General features: G+C 48.6%; 1 protein-coding gene across 2 annotated transcripts in view; it reads left to right on the forward strand.

Moving 5' to 3' along the window:
* The first annotated feature begins 13,034 nt into the window (after positions 1–13,034).
* DSE (dermatan sulfate epimerase) overlaps positions 13,035–15,622 on the forward strand; it is a 77,405-nt gene continuing 74,817 nt past the window's right edge. The window contains exon 1 of one of the 2 annotated variants that reach the window (XM_040431039.1): positions 13,035–13,286. The gene's annotated coding sequence lies outside the window, so the exon portion shown is untranslated. The remainder of the gene's footprint in view (positions 13,287–15,622) is intronic. The other variant, XM_040431038.1, reaches the window with a different exon arrangement.

Genomic DNA, 15,622 nt, shown 5'->3' on the forward strand with positions numbered 1-15,622 from the left:
GATAATGGATAGATCACTGCAGGTCACAATGGGCCAACATCAACCAGGGATAATGGATGGATCACTGTACGTCACAATGGACCAGCATCATCCAGGGATAATGGATGGATCACTGTACGTCACAATGGACCAGCGTCATCCAGGGATAATGGATGGATCACTGCAGGTCACAATGGGCCAGCATCATCCATGGATTATGGATGGATCACTGTGCGTCACAATGGACCAGCATCATCCAGGGATTATGGATGGATCACTGTACGTCACAATGGACCAGCATCATCCAGGGATAATGAATGGATCACTGCGCGTCACAATGGGTCAGCATCATCCAGGGATAATGGATGGATCACTGCGTGCCACAGTGGGCCAGCATCATCCAGGGATAATGGATGGATCACTTCGTGCCACAATGGACCAGCATCATCCAGGGATTATGGATGGATCACTGCGTGCCACAGTGGACCAGCATCATCCAGGGATAATGGGTGGATCACTGCGTGCCACAATGGGCCAGCATCATCCAGGGATAATGGATGGATCACTGCGCGTCACAATGGGCCAGCATCATCCAGGGATTATGGATGGATCACTGTGCGTCAGAATGGACCAGCATCATCCAGGGATAATGGATGGATCACTGCGTGCCACAATGGACCAGCATCATCCAGGGATTATGGATGGATCACTGCGTGCCACAGTGGACCAGCATCATCCAGGGATAATGGGTGGATCACTGCGTGCCACAATGGGCCAGCATCATCCAGGGATAATGGATGGATCACTGCGCGTCACAATGGGCCAGCATAATCCAGGGATTATGGATGGATCACTGTGCGTCAGAGTGGACCAGCATCACCCAGGGATAATGGATGGATCACTGCGAGTAAGAGTGGAGCAGCGTCATCCAGAGATAATGGATGGATCACTGCATATGTCATAATGGACCAGCATCATCCAGGGATTATGGATGGATCACTGCGGGTCACAATGGACCAGCATCATCAAGGGATAATGGATGGATCACTGCGGGTCACAATGGGCCAGCATCATCCAGGGATAATGGATGGATCACTGCGCATCACAATGGGCCAGCATCATCCAGGGATAATGGATGGATCACTGCGCATCACAATGGGCCAGCATCATCTAGGGATAATGGATGGATCACTGCGTATGTCATAATGGGCCAGCATCATCCATGGATTATGGATGGATCACTGCGGGTCACAATGGACCAGCATCATCCAGGGATTATGGATGGATCACTGCGCATCACAATGGACCAGCGTCATCAAGGGATAATGGATGGATCACTACGAGTCATAATGGGCAAGCATCATCCAGGGATAATGGATGGATCACTGTACGTCACAATGGACCAGCATTATCCAGGGATAATGGATGGATCACTGCGCGTCACAATGGACCAGCATCATCCAGGGATAATGGATGGATCACTGCGCATCACAATGGACCAGCGTCATCAAGGGATAATGGATGGATCACTACGAGTCATAATGGGCAAGCATCATCCAGGGATAATGGATGGATCACTGTACGTCACAATGGGCAAGCATCATCCAGGGATAATGGATGGATCACTGCGCGTCACAATGGACCAGCATTATCCAGGGATAATGGATGGATCACTGCGCATCACAATGGGCCAGCATCATCTAGGGATAATGGATGGATCACTGCGTATGTCATAATGGGCCAGCATCATCCATGGATTATGGATGGATCACTGCGGGTCACAATGGACCAGCATCATCCAGGGATAATGGATGGATCACTGTACGTCACAATGGACCAGTGTCATCCAGGGATAATGGATGGATCACTGCGGGTCACAATGGACCAGCATCATCCAGGGATAATGGATGGATCACTGCGTGCCACAATGGACCAGCATCATCCAGGGATAATGGATGGATCACTGCGCATCACAATGGGCCAGCATCGTCTAGGGATAATGGATGGATCACTGCGTATGTCATAATGGGCCAGCATCATCCATGGATTATGGATGGATCACTGCGGGTCACAATGGACCAGCGTCATCAAGGGATAATGGATGGATCACTGCGGGTCACAATGGGCCGGCATCATCCAGGGATAATGGATGGATCACTGTACGTCACAATGGACCAGTGTCATCCAGGGATAATGGATAGATCACTGCAGGTCACAATGGGCCAACATCAACCAGGGATAATGGATGGATCACTGTACGTCACAATGGACCAGCATCATCCAGGGATAATGGATGGATCACTGTACGTCACAATGGACCAGCGTCATCCAGGGATAATGGATAGATCACTGCAGGTCACAATGGGCTAACATCAACCAGGGAAAATGGATGGATCACTGCGGGTCACAATGGACCAGCGTCATCCAGGGATTATGGATGGATCACTGCGGGTCACAATAGGCCAGCATCATCCAGGGATAATGGATGGATCACTGTACGTCAAAATGGACCAGCATCATCCAGGGATAATGGATCACTGCGGGTCACAATGGGCCAGCATCATCCAGGGATAATGGATGGATCACTGCAGGTCACAATGGGCCAGCATCATCCAGGGATAATGGATGGATCACTGCAGGTCACAATGGGCCAGCATCATCCAGGGTTAATGGATCACTGTGGGTCACAATGGGCCAGCATCATCCAGGGATAATGGATGGATCACTGCAGGTCACAATGGGCCAGCATCATCCATGGATTATGGATGGATCACTATGCGTCACAATGGACCAGCATCATCCAGGGATTATGGATGGATCACTGTACGTCACAATGGACCAGCATCATCCAGGGATAATGAATGGATCACTGCGCGTCACAATGGGTCAGCATCATCCAGGGATAATGGATGGATCACTGCGTGCCACAGTGGGCCAGCATCATCCAGGGATAATGGATGGATCACTTCGTGCCACAATGGACCAGCATCATCCAGGGATTATGGATGGATCACTGCGTGCCACAGTGGACCAGCATCATCCAGGGATAATGGGTGGATCACTGCGTGCCACAATGGGCCAGCATCATCCAGGGATAATGGATGGATCACTGCGCGTCACAATGGGCCAGCATCATCCAGGGATTATGGATGGATCACTGTGCGTCAGAATGGACCAGCATCATCCAGGGATAATGGATGGATCACTGCGTGCCACAATGGACCAGCATCATCCAGGGATTATGGATGGATCACTGCGTGCCACAGTGGACCAGCATCATCCAGGGATAATGGGTGGATCACTGCGTGCCACAATGGGCCAGCATCATCCAGGGATAATGGATGGATCACTGCGCGTCACAATGGGCCAGCATAATCCAGGGATTATGGATGGATCACTGTGCGTCAGAATGGACCAGCATCATCCAGGGATTATGGATGGATCACTGTGCGTCACAATGGACCAGCATCATCCAGGGATTATGGATGGATCACTGTGCGTCACAATGGACCAGCATCATCCAGGGATTATGGATGGATCACTGTGCGTCACAATGGACCAGCATCATCCAGGGATTATGGATGGATCACTGCGGGTCACAATGGGCCAGCATCATCCAGGGATAATGGATGGATCACTGCAGGTCACAATGGGCCAGCGTCATCCAGGGATTATGGATGGATCACTGTGCATCACAATGGGCCAGCATCATCCAGGGATTATGGATGGATCACTGTGCGTCACAATGGACCAGCATCATCCAGGGATTATGGATGGATCACTGTGCGTCACAATGGACCAGCATCATCCAGGAAAAATGGATGGATCACTGCGGGTCACAATGGGCCAGCATCATCCAGGGATAATGGATGGATCACTGCAGGTCACAATGGGCCAGCGTCATCCAGGGATAATGGATGGATCACTGCAGGTCACAATGGGCCAGCATCATCCAGGGATTATGGATGGATCACTGTGCGTCACAATGGACCAGCATCATCCAGGGATTATGGATGGATCACTGCGCATCACAATGGACCAGCGTCATCCAGGGATAATGGATGGATCACTGCGGGTCACAATGGGCCAGCATCATCCAGGGATAATGGATGGATCACTGCAGGTCACAATGGGCCAGCATCATCCAGGGATAATGGATGGATCACTGTACGTCACAATAGACCAGCATCATCCAGGGATAATGGATGGATCACTGTGGGTCACAATGGGCCAGCATCATCCAGGGATAATGGATAGATCACTGCAGGTCACAATGGGCCAGCATCATCCAGGGATAATGGATGGATCACTGTACGTCACAATGGACCAGCATCATCCAGGGATAATGGATGGATCACTGTACGTCACAATGGACCAGCGTCATCCAGGGATAATGGATAGATCACTGCAGGTCACAATGGGCTAACATCAACCAGGGAAAATGGATGGATCACTGCGGGTCACAATGGACCAGCGTCATCCAGGGATTATGGATGGATCACTGCGGGTCACAATAGGCCAGCATCATCCAGGGATAATGGATGGATCACTGTACGTCAAAATGGACCAGCATCATCCAGGAATAATGGATCACTGCGGGTCACAATGGGCCAGCATCATCCAGGGATAATGGATGGATCACTGCAGGTCACAATGGGCCAGCATCATCCAGGGATAATGGATGGATCACTGCAGGTCACAATGGGCCAGCATCATCCAGGGTTAATGGATCACTGTGGGTCACAATGGGCCAGCATCATCCAGGGATAATGGATGGATCACTGCAGGTCACAATGGGCCAGCATCATCCATGGATTATGGATGGATCACTGTGCGTCACAATGGACCAGCATCATCCAGGGATTATGGATGGATCACTGTACGTCACAATGGACCAGCATCATCCAGGGATAATGAATGGATCACTGTGCGTCACAATGGGTCAGCATCATCCAGGGATAATGGATGGATCACTGCGTGCCACAGTGGGCCAGCATCATCCAGGGATAATGGATGGATCACTGCGTGCCACAATGGACCAGCATCATCCAGGGATTATGGATGGATCACTGCGTGCCACAGTGGACCAGCATCATCCAGGGATAATGGGTGGATCACTGCGTGCCACAATGGGCCAGCATCATCCAGGGATAATGGATGGATCACTGCGCGTCACAATGGGCCAGCATCATCCAGGGATTATGGATGGATCACTGTGCGTCAGAATGGACCAGCATCATCCAGGGATAATGGATGGATCACTGCGTGCCACAATGGACCAGCATCATCCAGGGATTATGGATGGATCACTGCGTGCCACAGTGGACCAGCATCATCCAGGGATAATGGGTGGATCACTGCGTGCCACAATGGGCCAGCATCATCCAGGGATAATGGATGGATCACTGCGCGTCACAATGGGCCAGCATAATCCAGGGATTATGGATGGATCACTGTGCGTCAGAATGGACCAGCATCACCCAGGGATAATGGATGGATCACTGCGAGTAAGAGTGGAGCAGCGTCATCCAGAGATAATGGATGGATCACTGCATATGTCATAATGGACCAGCATCATCCAGGGATTATGGATGGATCACTGCGGGTCACAATGGACCAGCATCATCAAGGGATAATGGATGGATCACTGCGGGTCACAATGGGCCAGCATCATCCAGGGATAATGGATGGATCACTGCGCATCACAATGGGCCAGCATCATCCAGGGATAATGGATGGATCACTGCGCATCACAATGGGCCAGCATCATCTAGGGATAATGGATGGATCACTGCGTATGTCATAATGGGCCAGCATCATCCATGGATTATGGATGGATCACTGCGGGTCACAATGGACCAGCATCATCCAGGGATTATGGATGGATCACTGCGCATCACAATGGACCAGCGTCATCAAGGGATAATGGATGGATCACTACGAGTCATAATGGGCAAGCATCATCCAGGGATAATGGATGGATCACTGTACGTCACAATGGGCAAGCATCATCCAGGGATAATGGATGGATCACTGCGGTTAACAATAGGCCAGCATCATTCATGGATAATGGATGGATCACTGCGCGTCACAATGGACCAGCATTATCCAGGGATAATGGATGGATCACTGCGCGTCACAATGGACCAGCATCATCCAGGGATAATGGATGGATCACTGTACGTCACAATGGGCAAGCATCATCCAGGGATAATGGATGGATCACTGCGCGTCACAATGGACCAGCATTATCCAGGGATAATGGATGGATCACTGCGCATCACAATGGGCCAGCATCATCTAGGGATAATGGATGGATCACTGCGTATGTCATAATGGGCCAGCATCATCCATGGATTATGGATGGATCACTGCGGGTCACAATGGACCAGCATCATCCAGGGATAATGGATGGATCACTGTACGTCACAATGGACCAGTGTCATCCAGGGATAATGGATGGATCACTGCGGGTCACAATGGACCAGCATCATCCAGGGATAATGGATGGATCACTGCGTGCCACAATGGACCAGCATCATCCAGGGATAATGGATGGATCACTGCGCATCACAATGGGCCAGCATCATCTAGGGATAATGGATGGATCACTGCGTATGTCATAATGGGCCAGCATCATCCATGGATTATGGATGGATCACTGCGGGTCACAATGGACCAGCGTCATCAAGGGATAATGGATGGATCACTGCGGGTCACAATGGGCCGGCATCATCCAGGGATAATGGATGGATCACTGTACGTCACAATGGACCAGTGTCATCCAGGGATAATGGATAGATCACTGCAGGTCACAATGGGCCAACATCAACCAGGGATAATGGATGGATCACTGTACGTCACAATGGACCAGCATCATCCAGGGATAATGGATGGATCACTGTACGTCACAATGGACCAGCGTCATCCAGGGATAATGGATGGATCACTGCAGGTCACAATGGGCCAGCATCATCCATGGATTATGGATGGATCACTGTGCGTCACAATGGACCAGCATCATCCAGGGATTATGGATGGATCACTGTACGTCACAATGGACCAGCATCATCCAGGGATAATGAATGGATCACTGCGCGTCACAATGGGTCAGCATCATCCAGGGATAATGGATGGATCACTGCGTGCCACAGTGGGCCAGCATCATCCAGGGATAATGGATGGATCACTTCGTGCCACAATGGACCAGCATCATCCAGGGATTATGGATGGATCACTGCGTGCCACAGTGGACCAGCATCATCCAGGGATAATGGGTGGATCACTGCGTGCCACAATGGGCCAGCATCATCCAGGGATAATGGATGGATCACTGCGCGTCACAATGGGCCAGCATCATCCAGGGATTATGGATGGATCACTGTGCGTCAGAATGGACCAGCATCATCCAGGGATAATGGATGGATCACTGCGTGCCACAATGGACCAGCATCATCCAGGGATTATGGATGGATCACTGCGTGCCACAGTGGACCAGCATCATCCAGGGATAATGGGTGGATCACTGCGTGCCACAATGGGCCAGCATCATCCAGGGATAATGGATGGATCACTGCGCGTCACAATGGGCCAGCATAATCCAGGGATTATGGATGGATCACTGTGCGTCAGAATGGACCAGCATCACCCAGGGATAATGGATGGATCACTGCGAGTAAGAGTGGAGCAGCGTCATCCAGAGATAATGGATGGATCACTGCATATGTCATAATGGACCAGCATCATCCAGGGATTATGGATGGATCACTGCGGGTCACAATGGACCAGCATCATCAAGGGATAATGGATGGATCACTGCGGGTCACAATGGGCCAGCATCATCCAGGGATAATGGATGGATCACTGCGCATCACAATGGGCCAGCATCATCCAGGGATAATGGATGGATCACTGCGCATCACAATGGGCCAGCATCATCTAGGGATAATGGATGGATCACTGCGTATGTCATAATGGGCCAGCATCATCCATGGATTATGGATGGATCACTGCGGGTCACAATGGACCAGCATCATCCAGGGATTATGGATGGATCACTGCGCATCACAATGGACCAGCGTCATCAAGGGATAATGGATGGATCACTACGAGTCATAATGGGCAAGCATCATCCAGGGATAATGGATGGATCACTGTACGTCACAATGGACCAGCATTATCCAGGGATAATGGATGGATCACTGCGCGTCACAATGGACCAGCATCATCCAGGGATAATGGATGGATCACTGCGCATCACAATGGACCAGCGTCATCAAGGGATAATGGATGGATCACTACGAGTCATAATGGGCAAGCATCATCCAGGGATAATGGATGGATCACTGTACGTCACAATGGGCAAGCATCATCCAGGGATAATGGATGGATCACTGCGCGTCACAATGGACCAGCATTATCCAGGGATAATGGATGGATCACTGCGCATCACAATGGGCCAGCATCATCTAGGGATAATGGATGGATCACTGCGTATGTCATAATGGGCCAGCATCATCCATGGATTATGGATGGATCACTGCGGGTCACAATGGACCAGCATCATCCAGGGATAATGGATGGATCACTGTACGTCACAATGGACCAGTGTCATCCAGGGATAATGGATGGATCACTGCGGGTCACAATGGACCAGCATCATCCAGGGATAATGGATGGATCACTGCGTGCCACAATGGACCAGCATCATCCAGGGATAATGGATGGATCACTGCGCATCACAATGGGCCAGCATCGTCTAGGGATAATGGATGGATCACTGCGTATGTCATAATGGGCCAGCATCATCCATGGATTATGGATGGATCACTGCGGGTCACAATGGACCAGCGTCATCAAGGGATAATGGATGGATCACTGCGGGTCACAATGGGCCGGCATCATCCAGGGATAATGGATGGATCACTGTACGTCACAATGGACCAGTGTCATCCAGGGATAATGGATAGATCACTGCAGGTCACAATGGGCCAACATCAACCAGGGATAATGGATGGATCACTGTACGTCACAATGGACCAGCATCATCCAGGGATAATGGATGGATCACTGTACGTCACAATGGACCAGCGTCATCCAGGGATAATGGATAGATCACTGCAGGTCACAATGGGCTAACATCAACCAGGGAAAATGGATGGATCACTGCGGGTCACAATGGACCAGCGTCATCCAGGGATTATGGATGGATCACTGCGGGTCACAATAGGCCAGCATCATCCAGGGATAATGGATGGATCACTGTACGTCAAAATGGACCAGCATCATCCAGGGATAATGGATCACTGCGGGTCACAATGGGCCAGCATCATCCAGGGATAATGGATGGATCACTGCAGGTCACAATGGGCCAGCATCATCCAGGGATAATGGATGGATCACTGCAGGTCACAATGGGCCAGCATCATCCAGGGTTAATGGATCACTGTGGGTCACAATGGGCCAGCATCATCCAGGGATAATGGATGGATCACTGCAGGTCACAATGGGCCAGCATCATCCATGGATTATGGATGGATCACTATGCGTCACAATGGACCAGCATCATCCAGGGATTATGGATGGATCACTGTACGTCACAATGGACCAGCATCATCCAGGGATAATGAATGGATCACTGCGCGTCACAATGGGTCAGCATCATCCAGGGATAATGGATGGATCACTGCGTGCCACAGTGGGCCAGCATCATCCAGGGATAATGGATGGATCACTTCGTGCCACAATGGACCAGCATCATCCAGGGATTATGGATGGATCACTGCGTGCCACAGTGGACCAGCATCATCCAGGGATAATGGGTGGATCACTGCGTGCCACAATGGGCCAGCATCATCCAGGGATAATGGATGGATCACTGCGCGTCACAATGGGCCAGCATCATCCAGGGATTATGGATGGATCACTGTGCGTCAGAATGGACCAGCATCATCCAGGGATAATGGATGGATCACTGCGTGCCACAATGGACCAGCATCATCCAGGGATTATGGATGGATCACTGCGTGCCACAGTGGACCAGCATCATCCAGGGATAATGGGTGGATCACTGCGTGCCACAATGGGCCAGCATCATCCAGGGATAATGGATGGATCACTGCGCGTCACAATGGGCCAGCATAATCCAGGGATTATGGATGGATCACTGTGCGTCAGAATGGACCAGCATCACCCAGGGATAATGGATGGATCACTGCGAGTAAGAGTGGAGCAGCGTCATCCAGAGATAATGGATGGATCACTGCATATGTCATAATGGACCAGCATCATCCAGGGATTATGGATGGATCACTGCGGGTCACAATGGACCAGCATCATCAAGGGATAATGGATGGATCACTGCGGGTCACAATGGGCCAGCATCATCCAGGGATAATGGATGGATCACTGCGCATCACAATGGGCCAGCATCATCCAGGGATAATGGATGGATCACTGCGCATCACAATGGGCCAGCATCATCTAGGGATAATGGATGGATCACTGCGTATGTCATAATGGGCCAGCATCATCCATGGATTATGGATGGATCACTGCGGGTCACAATGGACCAGCATCATCCAGGGATAATGGATGGATCACTGCGCATCACAATGGACCAGCGTCATCAAGGGATAATGGATGGATCACTACGAGTCATAATGGGCAAGCATCATCCAGGGATAATGGATGGATCACTGTACGTCACAATGGACCAGCATTATCCAGGGATAATGGATGGATCACTGCGCGTCACAATGGACCAGTGTCATCCAGGGATAATGGATGGATCACTGCGGGTCACAATGGACCAGCATCATCCAGGGATAATGGATGGATCACTGCGTGCCACAATGGACCAGCATCATCCAGGGATAATGGATGGATCACTGCGCATCACAATGGGCCAGCATCATCTAGGGATAATGGATGGATCACTGCGTATGTCATAATGGGCCAGCATCATCCATGGATTATGGATGGATCACTGCGGGTCACAATGGACCAGCGTCATCAAGGGATAATGGATGGATCACTGCGGGTCACAATGGGCCGGCATCATCCAGGGATAATGGATGGATCACTGTACGTCACAATGGACCAGTGTCATCCAGGGATAATGGATAGATCACTGCAGGTCACAATGGGCCAACATCAACCAGGGATAATGGATGGATCACTGTACGTCACAATGGACCAGCATCATCCAGGGATAATGGATGGATCACAGTACGTCACAATTCCCATGCTGACGATTGTGGGGTAGCGAGTAGCGAGGCGGCCGTGCTGCGGTTTAGTCCTGCAGCTGGCTCTTGTTAATTAATGAGACAGCATTGTTTAGTCGGTCTGCATTGTTAATGGATGCACTGTACGGCCGCGTGGTACTCGACCGCATCATGGCTAAGTCGTAATTCGCCACGTACCCTTAGACTGACCATAGACATCAGCAATTAAGCATATATTTCCTGACCTCTTCCATACCCATGCATGCTCTGCTCAGCTGAGCATGTATGTGTCCCCAATGGAAAGGGTCGAGAAAGGTGCTGCCAGACCCCTGTGGTGTCAGTGTATCTCCCCGAGAACCGAAAGAACGGGCAATGAAAATCTAACTTGTCTGATCCTGATCTCTCCTGATATCAGCGGTTCGTTATCATTTAACCCTCACACTCTTGTCCCATTCCAGGCTACTCTCTACGTTATTCTCCTCAGGACGCCTCATCACAGTCTGATTTATTCATGAACATATCCTGGAACGAAAAGCTGCCCTATATTCCAGCAAGCAGCTCTTCAGCCTGTAACAGGCTCCCATCTCCAGCTCCTCAGCCTGTCCCATCTCCAGCTCCTCAGCCTGTGGCAGGCTCCCATCTCCAGCTCCTCAGCCTGTCCCATCTCCAGCTCCTCAGCTTGTCCCATCTCCAGCTCCTCAGCCTGTCCCATCTCCAGCTCCTCAGCCTGTCCCATCTCCAGCTCCTCAGTCTGTCCCATCTCCAGCTCCTCAGCCTGTCCCATCTCCAGCTCCTCAGTCTGTCCCATCTCCAGCTCCTCAGCCTGTCCCATCTCCAGCTCCTCAGCCTGTCCCATCTCCAGCTCCTCAGCCTGTCCCATCTCCAGCTCCTCAGCCTGTCCCATCTCCAGCTCCTCAGCCTGACCCATCTCCAGCTCCTCAACTTGTCCCATCTCCAGCTCCTCAGCCTGTCCCATCTCCAGCTCTTCAGTCTGTCCCATCTCCAGCTCCTCAGACTGTCCCATCTCCAGCTCCTCAGCCTGTCCCATCTCCAGCTCTTCAGCCTGTCCCATCTCTAGCTCCTCAGCCTGTCCCATCTCCAGCTCCTCAGCCTGTCCCATCTCCAGCTCCTCAGCCTGTCCCATCTCCAGCTCCTCAGCGTGTCCCATCTCTAGCTCCTCAGCCTGTCCCATCTCCAGCTCCTCAGCTTGTAACATCTCCAGCTCCTCAGCTTGTCCCATCTCCAGCTCCTCAGCCTGTCCCATCTCCAGCTCCTCAGCCTGACCCATCTCCAGCTCCTCAGCTTGTCCCATATCCAGCTCCTCAGCCTGTCCCATCTCCAGCTCCTCAGCCTGTCCCATCTCCAGCTCCTCAGCCTGACCCATCTCCAGCTCTTCAGCCTGTCCCATCTCTAGCTCCTCAGCCTGTCCCATCTCCAGCTCCTCAGCCTGTCCCATCTCCAGCTCCTCAGCCTGACCCATCTCCAGCTCCTCAGCCTGTCCCATCTCCAGCTCCTCAGCTTGTCCCATCTCTAGCTCCTCAGCCTGTCCCATCTCCAGCTCCTCAGCTTGTCCCATCTCCAGCTCCTCAGCTTGTCCCATCTCTAGCTCCTCAGCCTGTCCCATCTCCAGCTCCTCAGCCTGTCCCATCTCCAGCTCCTCAGCCTGTGACAGGCTCCCATCTCCAGCTTGGGCTTCCTATGCTCGTGCTGACGTTGCAGAGCACACGGCAGAACATACAGGCTCCCTTTCTTCCCTCCCAGACCTCCACCCTCACACACTAGGGTTAAATTCTTGCAAGGGGTGGAGCTTCATTGCCAACACAGCTCAGGCAGACAGCAGACTCATTCCTTATTGTCTGCCCTAGCCTTCCATAGGGACGCCGGGAGTTGTAGTTCTGCGACTTGTAGACCCCCTCCTGGCTGGCACGTCGGGACCTTACGGAGTGGCAGCATCCTCCCCAGCTGGCACAGACCCTCCTGAGGATGCTGCTGGCCAAGCGCTCAGTGGCAGAGCCCTCAGAGCTCGCGGGCCGGCAGCTCTGGTGACCTAGGTTCAGTCCCCGGGTGAGTGCGGGCACAAGGGTATGTACTGTGCACTATGAGTAACTTTACTGCCCCCCAAGCGTCAAACTTTTTTTTTAACTCCTCAGCTCTTCTGTATTTTCTTACAGTATTTATGTAACAGCTGAGTTTGTCATTAACTGTTTCTTGCTTCCATCTTCACAACTAATGACTTCAGGTTGGGATCCGGTGTAACCCTTCAAAAAGCAAATACCAGCATCGTGGTGTTGAGACAGTATCAGCTCAGCTACATCTGTGTATATAGCTCCAGGTCACACCAGGCAGCATAGTCTGCAGCGTTATCTGTGAGGAAGCTGTGCAGGAGGTGAGGGGGCTGATGGTTCTGCAGCACTTCCAGGAAGGTCGCTGTGTGACAACTGGTGTTCATAGGAAATGTACAGCTCCAAGCAGACATTACTAGACATAGCTGCTCGTAGGGCGACTAGCCCCAAACTTTACATCTCCAGAACTATGTGTCATTCTATATCTATCTAATTATTATCTATCTATCTCATATCTATCTATCTATCTATCTATCTATCTATCTATCTATCTATCTCTCATATCTATCTATCCTCTATGATCTATCTATCTATCTATCTATCTATCTCATATCTATCTATCTATCTATCTATCTATCTATCTATCTATCTATCTATCAATCTCATATCTATCCATCTCATATCTATCTATCTATCTCCTATCTATCTATCTATCTATCTATCTATCTATCTATCTATCTATTATCTATCTATCTATCTATCTATCTATCTATCATCTATCTATCTATTATCTATCTATCTATCTACTATCTATCTATCTATCTATCTATCTATCTATCTATCTATCTATCTATCTATCTCATATCTATCTATCATCTATCTATCTATCATCTATCTATCTATCACCTATCATCTATCTATCATCTATCTATCTATCTCTCTCATATCTATCCTCTATGATCTATCTATCTATCTCTCTCTCTCTCTCTCATATCTATCTATCTATATAGCTATCTATCTATCTATCTATCTATCTATCTCTCTCTCTCTCTCTCATATCTATCTATCTATATCTATCTAATTATTATCTATCTATCTCATCTCTATCTATCTATCTCCTATCTATCTATCTATCTATCTATCTATCTATCTCATATCTATCTATCTATCTATCTATCTATCTATCTATCTCATATCTATCTATCTATCTATCTATCTCTCATATCTATCTATCCTCTATGATCTATCTATCTATCTATCTATCTATCTATCTATCTATCATCTATCTATCTATCTATCTATCTCTCTCATATCTATCTATCCTCTATGATCTATCTATCTATCTATCTATCTATCTATCTATCTATCTATCTATCTATCTCTCATATCTATCTATCTATCTATCTATCTATCTATCTATCTATCTATCTCTCTCTCTCATATCTATCTATCCTCTATGATCTATCTATCTATCTATCTATCTATCTATCTCCTATCTATCTATCTATCTATCTATCTATCTATCTATCTATCTATCTATCTATCATCTATCTATCTATCTTCTATCTATTTATTATCTATCTATCTCATCTCGATCTATCTACAGTATCTATCTATCTATCTATCTATCTATCTATCCCTCTATATCTATCTATCTATCTTTCTCCTATCTATCTCTCATATCTATCCCTCTATATCTATCTATCTATCTATCTATATCATATCTATCTATCTATCTATCTATCTATCTCCTATCTATCTATCTATCCATCTCATATCTATCTATCTATCTATCTATCTATCTATCTATCTCATATCTATCTATCTATCTATTTATCTATCTATCTATCTATCTATCTATCTATCATCTATCTATCATCTATCTATCTATCTATCTATCTATCTATCACCTATCATCTATCTATCTCTCTATCTATCTATCTATCTATCATCTATCTATCTATCTATCTATCTATCTATATCATATCATATCTATCTATCTATCTATCTATCTATCTATCTATCTATCTATCTATCTCCTATCTATCTATCTATCTATCTATCTATCTATCTATCTATCTATCTATCTATCCCTCTATATCTATCTATCTATCTATCTATCTATCTATCTATCTATCTTTCTCCTATCTATCTCTCATTTCTATCCCTCTATATCTATCTATCTATCTATCTATCTATCTATCTATCTCCTATCTATCTATCTATCTATCTATCTATCTATCTATATCATATCTATCTATCTATCTATCTATCTATCTATCTATCTCCTATCTATCTATCTATCTATCTATCTATCTATCTATCTATCTATCTATCCATCTCATATCTATCTAT

The sequence above is a fragment of the Bufo bufo genome, chromosome 4 (genome assembly GCF_905171765.1).
Source record: "Bufo bufo chromosome 4, aBufBuf1.1, whole genome shotgun sequence".
Classification (NCBI taxonomy): Eukaryota; Metazoa; Chordata; class Amphibia; order Anura; family Bufonidae; genus Bufo; species Bufo bufo.